Raw genomic sequence first — 15,238 nt, 5'->3', positions numbered from 1 at the left:
AACATCTTGAAACTCTAAGCCAAATTTTATATACATGTTCATTTGGGTATTTCTCTGGGGAAGACAGTCCACACTTTAATGACCTTCTCAAAATTCTCCCAGACACAAAGGAAGACTTCAGACCTCCTCCTCATCTCTCTGTCTCTCCCTATTAACTGATGATCTGATCTATTGCAAATTATAAAATTCTTCTCATTTTCCTCAGTTCAGATTGGCCCAGCTTTTTTGCATCAGGCCAAAGGTGATAGGATGGCTTCTCCTGAGTCAGGCTGAGTCAGCAAGGGGGTGTGGTGACAGATACAAAGCAAGGGTCCCTAAGTAGGAGGTTAGGTAAGGGAGTTTCCCATAAAATCCAGGTAGGAAAGCCATGCTGACAGGCAAAGGGTGGACTCAGCAGCATGATTGCTAGCCACGAAGGAGAAATAGATTCTGTATCAGGCATGTTGACTACAATGATCAACCCCTGGCTGATTGAAAAGGGTTGCTATCAAACTGGAAAGAAATCACTCATGAAATTCTACAAAAATGGTTCATCACCCTATCTTTTCAACACTTTCTGTCAGTAAAAGCTTATCAAACCTGAGAATGAAATCTGCATTTATCAGAAAGCTGGGGATAATGGATAGCATATTGGAAGACAGACCTCAGTCTCAAAAAGAGCTTAACAAATTGGAGTAATGATCTAAATCAGAGACAATTAGATTTGGAGGAACTGAATATAAAATAGTATATTTAGAATTGTTGAAATCACACACACAACTGCGACATCAGGAGAACTCACTATATGTTCACCTATAACTTCATATCATCTCTAACCAATTTGAACCACTAACATAAAATGATTGCTGAGAAGAAAAGAAAGGAAAGGAAAGGAAAAAGAAAACACCTTGTATTAATAAAGGTTTAAATGCCCAGATCCAAATGTAGTGGGTCATTGACTAGACAATATCCATCTACATGGAGAACTTGCTTCCTGGAGCGATGTTTTGGTTTTTTTTGTTTTTGTTTTTGTTTTTAATGTAGTAAGACTTTTCTTTCTTAGAGCACTTTTAGGTTTGCAGCAAAATTGGGGGGTGGTACAGAAATTTCCCATAACCCCCTGTTCCCCCACACATGTAGCCTCCCCCATCCCCAACAGCTGCCACCAGAGTGGTAAGATGGCAAACATCGATGAATCCACACTGATATGTCAGTACCACCGAAGATCCATTCATAGGGTTGCACGTTCTAGAGGTTTCTGGGGCCACATCTTAAGGGATAGAGTAAACACAACAGACTGTGCTCCTGAGAACAGCCTCCCTGGCTCAGACTGAGATTTCTTCCTATGGTATTTTCTCTCCTACTGCTCACCTAAGCTCTATTCCTTCTGGGCCCTGAGCAAATGATGCCTTTCCTCCTGCCTCTGACCCGCTTCTAGCACCTGACCTCTAGTTATGTGGAAGAGCTCACAGAGTCCTGTCTACAGCCTTAGTCTTTGCAATCACACCTCACTCACTCTGCACTTGGAAACAGACTCTTACAAGTTCCATAGAGCAATCATGAGGGCTGACTGTTTAGTCTTTGTGGAACCCACAACACAAAAAACAGAGGCATGGAGTCAAGTCTCAAAGTAATTGATTGGCATGGTCAGGATTCAGACTCTACATATTTGACCCTAAAGGTGTGTCGAGCCCTGGTCCACTTTATTTGGTTCCTCTGCAAGCTTTGTCAGTATGAGGTCTCAGAAACCTATTTTGAAATAGCCTCTTCTGTCTTCTGTCTTCTTCGAATTCTCTTTTTTCCCTACTGAAGTCGTCAGCCCCTGCTCCCTCCAAGCAACAAGAGCTGAGTGTCTCTCTCTCTGTCCCTCCCTGGTCCTGCTCCACACTTCCTCACATACAGAGTCAATTCATGATGGAATGTTTTGTGGTTTTTGCCTGCATCTCATTTGAGTCTGTGACCTTCACGTGAAGAACACTGAAAGACACAGATAAGCTATGATTACAGCTTGGACAGGACAAGAGTGTTTGAAGTCCTCCTGGTATGACCTATCAGATGAGTTCATCAAAGAAATCTTCATAACTCCTGCATCAGCACTGAGATCAATCGGCTTCCAAAACCAGCTGTAAACATCCAAAGACTCGTATATTTCTCTTTACATGGGATGAAATTTAACCACGTCAGAAATTCAGTAAACAGCCTCTGGGGAAACCATGCAACAGACCAAACAAAATCAGACAAAATCCTCCATGGGTGCAGGATCACCAAGAAGGGACTCTGATGACTTTAGAAGAAATCACAACTTGGAGTGCCTAGGTGGCGCAGGTCATGATCTTGGGGGCCTGGGATCCAGCCCTGAGTTGGGCTTCACACTCAGTGTGGAGTCTGCTTGAGGATTCTCTCTCTCCCTCTCCACTTCCCCATCTCACGCTCTCTATCTCTCTCCTTCATTCTCTAAAATAAATAAATAAATAAATATTTAGAGAAGGGGGTAGACAATGAGGGGAGGAAGAGGAGGAGGAGGAGGAGAAGAAGAAGAAGAGGAGGAGGAGGAGGAGGAGAAGGAGGGGGGAAAGGGGAAGAAGAATAAAAAGAAGAGAAGTAGAAGAAGGAGGAGAAAGACGAAGAAGAAATCATCACAGGAGTATCGTTTTCTTTAGAGAAGAAGGAGGAGGAAGAGAAGGAGAAAAGAAGAAATCACAGTAGTATCACTTTGAATTCTGCAGAACAGACTGCATGGTGGGAGCAGGAGGCAGAAGTAAAGCCAAGCCATGCAGGGGAGTAAGGGCCAGTCAGATGGAGCTGGCATAGCCACAGGAAGCAGCAAGAATGAAAAGACCAAGTGTAATATCCACCAGAGCCAAATGCTCATGCTGTAAATGAGACTCTGGGGGCAGACCAACCCTTCCCCCGACAGCAAAGAGACATGGCAGGAATACCCATATGAAGCAGAGCTTCAGCCAGACCTAGAGCTCTATGGGTCCCATGGGACAGAAGGCCAGCCTCGAATGGCAGAGCCCATAAACTCTGCATAATCACTCTTGCCTTCCTCAAACCTACCGCCAAGGCCAAATGTACATTTTCTGGCTAATGATCTATTAGAATGCCAACCTAAACTTCATTTTTTGTTTGAAAGATTTTTCCATTTCTGGCCCTAGCAAAAGACTTGGCAGTTTCACCCAGAGTTCTTCTTACACACAGTAATAACAATTAACCAAAACAACTATGTGCCTTAGGGTATTGGAGCCCCCATAGAATGTGTAAATGAGTCCCATGGCAGGCAGGAAGGCAGGCAAGGGGCACATCTGCTCATTTTCCCTTCCACAGTAATCACAGCGCTAGGATCTTGTCCACACTTGCCAAGAAAGTACTGCCCAGTAACTGGCTGTGGCCGTGGGTGACCACACACAGCTCCCCAAGTAGCCATTCAGGCTGATGTCCCATACATCAAACAACAGTGCATACATGGAGTCATAATGCATTTCAGACTTCTGTGGCTGGTGTGTGCTTACGTAAAAGTTATAGCCACTCTTGAGGCATAATGAAAAGTTGGTCTTTTTTAAGGGCTGTAAATTATTTAATCGAACAGTATCATCTCTCTCTGAACCTTATGCCACTACCCACCAAGTCACAGAGGGGACACAGGTAATGTGTTACTCCCCCAGCCAGAGGGTGACATCATTCACGGCTCTCTAAGGAGGCCCTTCAAGATCTTCCCCAGCATGAGCCCCTTCTCATTTCCTTTCATGCAGTCTCTGTAAAAAAACACATTCTCCACACTATCACTGCCAAGAAATTCATCAAAACGTCTCGTAAAATGAGCAATTGTTAAAAAAAAAAAAGATTGAGGTGTAGTAGCAAAATGGCAGGGGGAGTAGGAGACCAAAATATCATCAGGTCCCAGGAGTTTAGCTAGATAGTTATCAAACCATTCTGAACACCTACAAACTCAACAGGAGATCGAAGAGAAGAGCAGCAATTCTAGGAACAGAAAAGCAACCACTTTCTAGAAGGTAGGACGTGCAGAGAAGTGAATTGGAAGTGACAAGAAGATAGACCATGGGGGGAGGGGTCGACTCCTGGAAAGCAGCAGAGCAACGGAGCACAAAATCAGGACTTTTAGAAGTCTGCTCCACTGAGAGATATCACTCCAGAGGCTAAGCAGGGGGATGGAGCCCTCACAGGGACAGTGTGCTCTCAGGACCCATGGGGTCACAGAAAGACTAGGGGTGTCTGAGTGTGGCAGAGCTCCCAGGTATCAGAGAGGGGAAGCCAGCTACAGAGGTGGTGCTGAGAAGGGGGCTTTCAGCTCAGGATCACCTTAAACTGTGATGTGAGGAACGGCCAGGCCACTGCTCTTCCAGCAGGGACCCCACAAGCAGCAGATCCAGGAGACTCACCTTCCTCTAGGAGGAGTGTGTGGCAGGAATCTTCTGAGTCTGGAGACTACAAACAGGGCTGTGCACCAGAGATAGAAATGCTCAGTCACAGGTTGGGTGAGCTCAGAGCATGGCCGGACACCAGGGAGATGTGAGGAATTGACTGCTTTTCTCCGAGGGTGCACTGAGGAGTGGAGCCCCAAGCGCTCAGCTCCTCCAGGCCAGAGACTGGGAGACTGCCATCTTCATTCCCATCCTCCAGAGCTCCACAGAAAGCACTCAGGGAACAAAAGCTCCAAAGCGTGAACCCAAGCAGATTACTTAGCCCAGCCCCTGGCAAGGGTGGTGCAATTCTGCCTCAAGAAAAGACATTTGAGAATCATGGCAACAGGCCTCTTACCTAGAAGATCAGCAAGAACATCCAGCCAAGACCAAGTTCACTGATCAATGAGAACTGCAAAATTTCAGAGCTATGAGAATATAGCACATAGATTTCATGGCCTTTTCCCCATGATTCTTTAGTCTTTCAAAGTTAAATTTTTTAATTTTTATTTTTTTCTTATTCTATTTTTTTAATTTTCCTCTTTCCTATTTTAACGGTTTTTAACTAGTTTATCTTATTAATTCTTTTTTAGAAGGTTTTTCAATATTCATCTTTATAGTCATTTTCTATCCCTTCATCATGTTTAACCTTATTTGTGTGTGTGTGTGTGTGTGTATATATATATATTTTTTTTCTTTCTTTCTTCCTTTAAAATTTTGGGAGGCAGTTTCTTCTAACAGACCAAAATACACCCAAAATCAAGTGTGTGTTCCTGTTCTATTCACCAATGTAAAAAATATATACATGTATATTTCTATATATATTTTTTCTTCTTCTTCTTCTTCTTCTTCTTCTTCTTCTTCTTCTTCTTCTTCTTCTTGTCTTCTTCTTTCTTCTCCCCCCAGTTTCTGGTCTTTTCCGATTTCGTTAGTGTATATTTTTCTAGGGTCATTGCTACCCTTCTCGTATTTTGTTCTCTCATTCATCTATTCTTATCTGGATAAAATGACAAGGTGGAAAACCCCACCCCCCAAAAAAGAACCAGAGGCAGTACTGATGGCTAGGGACCTAATCAATATGGACATTAATTAGTAAAATGTCAGAACTAGAGTTTAGAATGACAATTATCCAGGTGCTAGCTGAGCTCAAAAAAAGCATGGAAGGTACTAGAGAATCCCGTTCTGGAGAAATAAAATCCCTTTCTGAAGAAATAAAAGAGCTAAAATCTAACCAAGTTGAAATCAAAAAAGCTATTAATGAGGTGCAATAAAAAATGGAGGCTCTTACTGCTGGGACAAATGAGGCAGAAGAGAGAATTAGTAATATAGAAGACCAAATGATGGAGAATAAAGAAGTTGAGAAAAAGAGATAAATAACTACTGGACCATGAGGGAAGAATTCGAGAGATAAGTGATACCATAAGATGAAACAATATTAGAATAATTGGGATCCCAGAAGAAGAAGAAAGGGAGAGGGGGCAGAAGGTATATTGAAGCAAATTATACCAGGGAATATCTCTAATTTGACAAAAGGAAAAAGCATCAAAATCTGGGAGGCACAGCAAACACCCCTCAAAATCAATAAAAATAGGTCCACGCCCCATCATATAATAGTAAAACTTACAAGTCTCAGTGACAAAGAGAAAATCCTGAAAGCAGCTCAGGACAAGAGGTCTGTAACATACAGCAGTAGAAATATTAGATTGACAGAAGACCTATCCACAGAAACCTGACAGGCCAGAAAGGATTGGCATGATATATTCAGAACATTAAATGAAAAAATATGCAGCCAAGAATACCACATCCAGGTAGACTTTTGTATTGAAAATAGAAGGAGAGATCAAAAGATTCCAGGACAAACAAAAACTAAGAAAATTTGCGAACACCAAACCAGCCCAAGAAATATTGAAAGGGGTCCTCTAAGCAAAGAGAGAGCCTAAAAGTAACAGACCAAAAAGTAACAGAGACAATATACAGTCACCTTACAGGCAATACAGTGGCACTAAATTCATATCTTTCAATAGTTACCCTGAATGTAAATGGGCTAAATACCCCAATCAGAAGACACAGGGTATCAGAATTGATTTTAAAACAATAAGACCCATTGATATGTTGTCTATAAGAAACTCATTTTAAACCCAAAGACACAGATTTAAAGTGAAGGAGTGGAAAACAATTTACCATGCTAATGGACATCAAAAGAAAGCTGGAATGGCAATCCTTATATCAGATAAATTGGATTTTAAGCCAAAGACTATAATAAGAGATGAGGAAGGACACTATGTCATACTTATAGGGTCTGTCCAACAAGAAGATCTAATAATTTTAAATATCTATGCCCCTAAAATGGGCTCAGCCAATTATATAAACCAATTAATAATAAAATCAAAGAAACACATCAACAAAATATAATAACAGTAGGGGATTTTAACACCCCCCTCACTGAAATGGACAGATCATCTAAGCAAAAGATCAACAAGGAAGTAAAAGCTTTACATGACACACTAGACCAGATGGACATCACAGATCTATTCAGAACATCCCATCCCAAAGCAACAGAACACACATTCTTCTCTAGTGCACATAGAACATTCTCCAGAATAGATCACTTCCTGGGTCACAAATCAGGTCTCGACCGGCACCAAAAGATTGGGATCATTCCCTACATGTTTTCAGACCACAATGCTTTGAAACTAGAACTCAATCACATGAGGAAAGTTGGAAAGAACTCAAATACATAGAGAGCATTCTACTACAGAATGAATAAGTTAACCAGGAAATTAAAGAAGAATTTAAAAATTCATGGAAACAAATGAAAATGAAAACACAACTATTGAAAATCTTTGAGACACAGCAAAGGAGGTCCTGAGAAGAAAGTGTATAGCAATACGAGCCTTTCTCAAGAAACAAGAAAGTTCTCAAGTACACAACCTAACCCTACACCTAAAGGAGCTGGAAAAGGAACAGCAAATAAAGCCTAAACCCAACAGAAGAGAAATCATAAAGATGAGAGCAGAAGTCAATGAAAGAGAAACCAAAAGAACAGTAGAACAAATCAACAAAACTAGGAGTAGGTTCTTTGAAAGAATTAATAAGAGTGACAAACCCCTGGCCAGACTTATCAAAAACAAAAAAGAAAGGACCCAAATAAATAAAATCATGAATGAAAGAGGAGAGATGATAACCAACACCAAAGAAATGCAAACAATTATAAGAACATATTATGAGCAACTATACACCAGCAAATTTGACAATCTGGAAGAAATGGATACATTCCTAGAGACATATGGACTACCAAACTGAACCAGGAAGAATAGAAAGCCTGAACAGACCCATAACCAGTAAGGAGATGGAAGCAGTCATCAAAAATCTCCCAACAAACAAGAGCCCAGGGCCAGATGGCTTCGCAGGGGAATTCTACCAAACATTTAAAGAAAAATTAATACCTACTCTTCTGAAACTGTTCCAAAAAATAGAAATGGAAGGAAAACTTCCAAACTCATTTTATGAGGCCAGCATTACCTTGATCCTAAAACCAGACAAAGATCCCATCAAAAAGGAGAATTACAGACTCATATACTTAATGAACAGAAAGGCAAAAATTCTCACCAAAATACTAGCCAATAGGATCCAATAGTACATTAAAAGGATTATTCACCATGACCAAGAGGGATTTATTCCTGCACTGCAACTTTGGTTCAACTTCTGCAAATCAATCAGTGTGATACAATACATTAATAAAAGAAAGAACAAGAACTATACGATACTCTCAATAGATGCTGAAAAAACATTTGACAAAGTACAGCATCCTTTCTTGATCATAACTCTTCAAAGTGTAGGAATTAAGGGTACATAACTCAGTATCATCAAAGCCATCTATGAAAAAACCACAGTGAATATCATTCTCAATGGGGAAAAAAAGGGGAGCTTTTCCCTATGGTCAGGAACATGGCAGGACTGTCCGCTATCACCACTGCTACTCAACATATTACTAGAAGTCCTAACCTTGGCAATCAGACAACAAAAATAAAAGGTATCTGAATCTGCAAAAAAGAAGTCAAACTCTCACTCTTTGTAGATGATATGATAATTTGTGTGGAAAACTCCAAAACTGCTAGAACTCATACAGGAATTCAGTAGTGTCAGGATATAAAATCAATGCACAGAAATCAGTTACATTTCTGTACACCAACAGCAATACAGAAGAAAGAGAAATTAAGGAGTCAATCCCATTTTCAATTCCACCCAAAACCATAAGATACCTAGGAATAAACCTAACTGCAAAGAAGACATCCAAATGGCCAACAGACACATGAAAAAGTGCTCAGTATCACTTAGCAGAAGGGAAATACAAATCAAAACCACAGTGAGATATCACCTCGCAACAGTCAGAATGGCTAAAATTAACAAGTCAGGAAACAACAGATGTTGGCAAGGATGCAGAGAAAGGGGAAACCCTCCTACACTGTTGGTGGAAATGCAAGCCACTGCAGCCACTTTGGAAAACAGGATGGAGGCTCCTCAAAAAGTTGAAAATAGAGCTACACTATGACCCAGTAATCACACTACTGGGTATTTACCCTAAAGATACAAACGTAGTGATCTGAAGGGGCACATGCACCCAAATGTTTATAGCAGCAATGCCCACAATAGCCAAACTATGGAAAGAAACTTGATGTCCATCAACAGATGATTAGATAAACCAGATTGGATAAATCAGTCACACACACACACACACACACACACACACACACACACACACACACACAATGGAATACTATGCAACCATCAGAAAAAATGAAATCTTGCCATTAGCAACAATGTGGATGGAACTAGAAGGTACTATGCTAAGTGAAATAAGTCAATCATAGAAAGACAATTACCATATGATCTCTCTGATATGAGGAATTTGAGAGTCAGGGTAGGGGGTAGTGGGCAGTAGGGAGGGAAAATATGAAACAAGATGGGACTGGGGAGGGAGACAAACCACAAGAGACTGTTAATCTCAGGAAACAAACTGAGGGTTGCTGGGGCTGGGGAGGAGGGATAGAGTGGTTGGGTTATAGACATTGGAGAGGATATGTGTTATGGTGAGTGCTGCGAATTGTGTAAGACTGATAATTCACAGACCTGTACCCCTGAAGCAAATAATACATTATATGTTAATTTTTAAAAGATTGATATGTACAATCAATAAACATTTTACTTTATCTAAAATAAATAAAATAAAATAGTTTTATTTTTATCTAAAATCAAATGTACATGAATTGACCAGTTTTACTGTGAACTGACAATTTCTGATTTTCCTCTGACCACGTCAGCTAAGAAAGAGAGAGACATGTCACAACATTCCCACAATTAGTTCCCTGACTAATTGTAAGATAATCCTGGCTGAGAAGTCACCCGTGGGCTTAGCTCACTCAATTCCTTCAGTGGAATTGAACATGACATGATGTATAATTTTTATCATTTTATGGATAAGTAAAATGAAGTCCAACCAAGGGTGTTAGCAAGCCCAAAAAGTCTCAATCTTCAGTGCCTCTGAAAAGGGATATCAAGTATGAGCAGTGATCTGCTCTCTAGAATCCTAGAAAGATTCAGAAGTTGAAGGCAGGAAGGAGGCAGGAGACTGGAAACAGAAGGACTGATTGGAAGTCTAGAAAGCAAGATCTTGCAGGAGTCTCCATCAGCTTGTCCAGAGGAGCATTTGGTTCCAAATCCCACCCACCAGGTGGTGCATGGGTCTTATTTGGGGATGATATGAGAGGCTCCAAAACAGAAACCACCAGCTATGTTGGAGGGCAGGAGAGTGGCACTCCATTGACATCAAAGCTTTGGGTAAAAGTCTACATGCTCAACCTTGAGACCCACCCGCCACCTCCTTGGTTGCTCAAATCTGAGAAGGCTGGCAGCCATGCAGTTACCCTAAGACCAGAAACTGGAGTGTGACAGGAAGGGAGGGTGTGTGTAAAGGCCCAACGGTTGAGAAAGATGCAAGTGGACAGATGGAAAGAACAGTGAGCCACATGCACAGTGATGTGGGCAGAGCCAAAACAGGAAATTTAAACCTCATCTTCTAGACTAGAAGACGTCACAGAATGTTCTAAAAGGTAAAGCAGCATGGTCGCATCAGCATTTTAACAAGCATTCTGGCTGCAGAGTGGGATCTACATGGTGAAAGAGGTAATATTGGGAATGAGTGGTTGGGTATAAGTGATGACATCAACTCAAAAAAGGCATACAAGAGAGGGAAGAGCAGGTTTGAGATGGAAAAGAATCCAATGGGAAAGTTCAAACCAAAAAGAGTCAGACAGCCTCTCACTGACCTCTTATTCCAAATGAAAGGACTCCAAACTTATGATGTCGCCTCTGAACATTACCAGTTAATAGATCCAGACAAGCTGACCTATTGATTGTAGAGGAGTATTAGGGGTTGAGGGCAGTAGCTCCTGTGACATTTTCAACTGCTTGCCCATCCCTTGCCAGGAAATGTCATTTAAGTTTGGGTTAGACAGATTTGCCAAGAAATAGGCTTTTGTGGAGTGGAACTATGGAATGGAGGTCATTTGGTACAGTTATGACATAGCTAGCTTTTCTAGAAGCACCAGAAGTCATCAGGCCATATTCTTAAAGGGTAGCCATCAAAATTCTGCCCTTACAGTCTCTTTCCAGTGAGCATGCACCAGTGACAATGACGTGTGTGGGTGAAGAGGTCTGGGCACACAGCTGAGCACATGCCATGAGCTATGTAGCTGGTGAGAGGAGGCTGAAGCTCTTCTACAAACATCAGCAGCAAGGACTGGACTGGACATCAAAATGAAAACTGAGCACCTACCAAGCCCCTTGCTGTATGCTCCCATGGCCTGAATAGTTCCAGACCATCCACGGCATAGACAGAATTGACACTACCCCCAAGAGAACCAATTCCAGTTAACTCCTGCATGACACTCAAGAGGACTTCAGCCATGACCACACAAATAACAAAATATGAAGGCCATTCTGGGCTTCAACAGTTATCAGCTAGAAGAGTTCAGCCACTCATTTTTAGTTTGGAGGCTGAAAATAAAAGCCAGCTAGTATCTTTGGCCAATCTCAAAAACAGCTCTGCCCTCTGATTTAGGTCATGCCTGAAGGGAACTGGGACCAGGTAGAGGTCCATTCATCCAGCATCCAAAACATAAAGAGATGCCAGAAAACTCAGTAATCAAGATAAATAATACATTCTGGCAATATTTTAAAAATCAAAATCAATGTGAAAAAAGTTAACAATGAAAGAGCAAAAGTTTATGAAGAAGGGCTGTGCTGATGGAAAGAACCAAGATGCCCTTCAACGGACGAATGGCTAAGGAAGATGTGGTCCATATACACTATGGAGTATTATGCCTCCATCAGAAAGGATGGATACCCAACTTTTGTAGCAACATGGACGGGACTGGAAGAGATTATGCTGAGTGAAATAAGTCAAGCAGAGAGAGTCAATTATCTTATGGTTTCACTTATTTGTGGAGCATAACAAATATCATGGAGGACAAGGGGTGTTAGAGAGGAGAAGGGAATTGGGGTAAATTGGAAGGGGAGGTAAATCATGAGAGACCATGGACTCTGAAAAACAATCTGAGGGGTTTGATGTGACGGTGGGGTGGGAGGTTGGGGTACCAGGTGGTGGGTATTATAGAGGGCATGGATTGCATGGAGCACTGGGTGTGGTAAAAAAATAATGAATACTGTTTTTTCTGAAAATAAATTAATTAATTGAAAAAAAAAAAGAAGAAGGGTTGTGCTGAGTTATATTAGAGACTGCAGCAAAAAAAGAAGATCAGTAACATCAATTGTTTCTTTATTTGAAATATTGACATTTGCCTATTGTGGATTTTTTGCATTATTTTTTATCTTAAAAATACATTAAACATTGTAGCTTGAGTATGGGTTTTTGGACACATCCTTAAATCTTATACCAAAGGAAAGCACCTTGCTTGCCTGGCTCTCAGCCTGGCATCTTCTCTCCCAGCATCATCCACCCCCACCCATCCCCATACAAACACACACACACACAGTGGCATGGAGAAATTAAAAGCTACTCTTTGGAAACATAAGCACACATTCTATTCATTTGTAGAGGTTATAGCGGGCATTCTTGAAACAACTCTTCTCATTTATTGTTCCAAGAGTGTTGCTGTTCACCTTTAAATACACACCTGAGATCAGCGTTCGTAGCAGAGCTGTACCCTCGGGTCATGCTCACACACAGAAAGGAGGAAAATCAATTTCAATCCCCGAAGGACAGAATTACTGGTGCAGAAGGTCAGTAAATGCTAGCACTGCTCAATGGGCCTGGAACAAGATCCTTGTCCGCACTGCTTCGCTGCACACCCAGTGGAGGGAGGAGGGAAGACTGGAGACTCTCATTCTCACCAGGGAAGAGAAAGATGTCGTTTGTACAAGCCACAGGATAAATACTTTAAACAGCGAAGGGGAAGAGGCAGACACGTGCACTTGCAATGAGGAGTCACAGACTTATGTTTGCACCTAACGCTCTGGAGAAATTGACCAAGACTGGCTCAACCAACTGAAAATATTTCTGCTTGTAATTCTGTCAAGGTCACTTCTCAGGCTGGGCTATCTACTCCCCAGGGGCTTGCTGCACAGATCAGCCTTACCAAAGGGACATAACTCACGGCTGTGTCTCAGGGAAACCTCCCAGGCCTGTTTGCCATTGTGCTCACGCCCTTCGCTGCTCAGGTATCAGATTCAGACCATCTGCGTTCTACAGCAGATGCAGGCGGAACTTGGAGCCTCTACCGGTGGTCATGGCAGTCCTGAGCCCTTCCAGATGTCTATGGACTGGTGCCACTTCTGTCACCTCAGAGATTATTACAAATATTTTATTGGAAAGCTCATGAATGGTAACAAAATCTGTGGCTCGGAGGGGCAGCAGAAGGAGACTACAAGGCTTCTTCTGCAGAAGATGTGTCAGAGCTGAGTACCTAATCCCAGGAGCACACACATTTTCCCCCCCCGTGGGAGGAGTCGGGTTTCATGGAAAGAGCCAGAGCATGGAAGTCAAATAGATCTGCAGACCCAAGTCTGAATCCTGGCTCCACTCATGAGCTATGGGACCCAGGGACATGATTTAACCTCTCTGAGGTTCAGTTACCTAATCTATAAAGTGGAGGAAAGCTAATGGATGTGAAGTGCCTGGCGCAAAGCCCATGCTCCTCACGTCTACTATACTCCAGCCCCTGTTCTTACAAAGGCTTTCTATGGAGCTTCTGTCTTCTCCTCCTCCTCTGAATGCCCAGAATCTCAGGGCCATTTTGCTTCCTGCTATCATATTCGAGGTTTGGCCTGGCCCTCTCTTTACCACACATTTGGGAATTGGGGACCACAGGATTGGATTTTCATGAGGAAAAAATATCCAGATTCATGCATCACATTCCCAAACAGCATGAGGTTAGTCAGGGAGTCAGGGGAGGAGAAATGAGAGCAAAAGCACATCTCTTCCTCTCCCTTGCCCACCGTGCCCCTATCTAGTCCCCAGCACCCAGAAACCCAAGAAAGCTGGCCTCCCAGCCGCATCCCAGCCAGTCATTTGCAGTTCTGAGCTGAGTCATCAGGAAGGTCATGAAGGACATGCAGGCTCTGAGGCTCAAGGAGGTGGCTGGACTCTTGGTCTCACCTTCTCCCAGAGAAGGGTTGGTGTAGGAGTCCCAAGGAATGTCCACAGTACCCCTAGCATGATCAGGAGCCCCAGTATGCCTGAGCAGAAGATATGAAGATCTTTTCTTTTCTTTTTTTTTTCAATTTAAATTCAATTAGCCAACATATAGGACATAATTAATTTCAGCTGTAGAGTTAGTAAATCGTCAGTTGCATATAAAACCCAGTGCTCATCACATCACACGCCCTGCTTAATGCCCATCCCCCAGTTACTCTGCCCCCCTACCCCTCTCCCCCTCCAGCAAAACTCAGTTTCTTTCCCATAGTTAAGAGTCTTGCATGGTTTGTCTCCCTCTCTGTCTTCCCATTCCATGTTTCCCTCTCTTCCTTTATAATCCTCTGTGCTGTTTCTTATATTCCACATATGAGTGAAACCATATGATAATTATCTTTCTCTGATTGACTTATTTCATTCAGTATAATACCCTCTAGTTCTATCTTGTCAATATAAATGGTAAGATTTCATCCTTTCTGATGACTGGGTAATATTCCATTGTAAGTAGATACCACATCTTTTTTTATCCATTCATCTGCCAATGGCCATCTGGGCTCTTTCCATGGTTTGGCCATCATGGACTTTGCTGCTATAAACATAGGGGTGCAGGTGTCCCTTTGGATCATTGCATTTGTATCTTTGGGGTAGATACCTAGCAATGCAATTAATTGCTGAGTTGTAGGGTATCTCTATTTTCAACTTGTTGAGGAACCTCCATACTATTTTCCAGAGTGCCTGCACCAGCTTGCATTCTCACCAACAGCATAAGAGAGCTCCCCTTTTCCCACATTCTCACCAAATTTGTTGATTCCTAACTTGTTAATTTTAGCCATTCTGACTGGTGTGAGACTGTATGGGGACCTTTTCTTAAACAAAAACTCAGCCTCATTTCTGGCAGTGAGAAGGATGATTGGGACTTATAAATGCCCATCCAAATCTAGGATATATGGCAGCCAGCTTCAGTAGACCTCCTGGGGGAGATTACTAAGAGAACTTAAATCTGATGGGCCAGGGCCTTCCTGGGATTAAGAGTCTCAAAGATGAGAAAGTCTGCCCCAGGCTGTGATGCTCCATGTGGGCAGGGCAGGCCTCCTGCCATGACAGCTGGGGTGTGTTCAAGAAAAAG

The sequence above is a fragment of the Mustela lutreola genome, chromosome 6, assembly GCF_030435805.1.
Source record: "Mustela lutreola isolate mMusLut2 chromosome 6, mMusLut2.pri, whole genome shotgun sequence".
In the NCBI taxonomy this organism is placed as follows: domain Eukaryota; kingdom Metazoa; phylum Chordata; class Mammalia; order Carnivora; family Mustelidae; genus Mustela; species Mustela lutreola.
The sequence above is the reverse complement of the archived record's forward strand: the minus strand, read 5'-3'. Positions refer to the sequence as shown.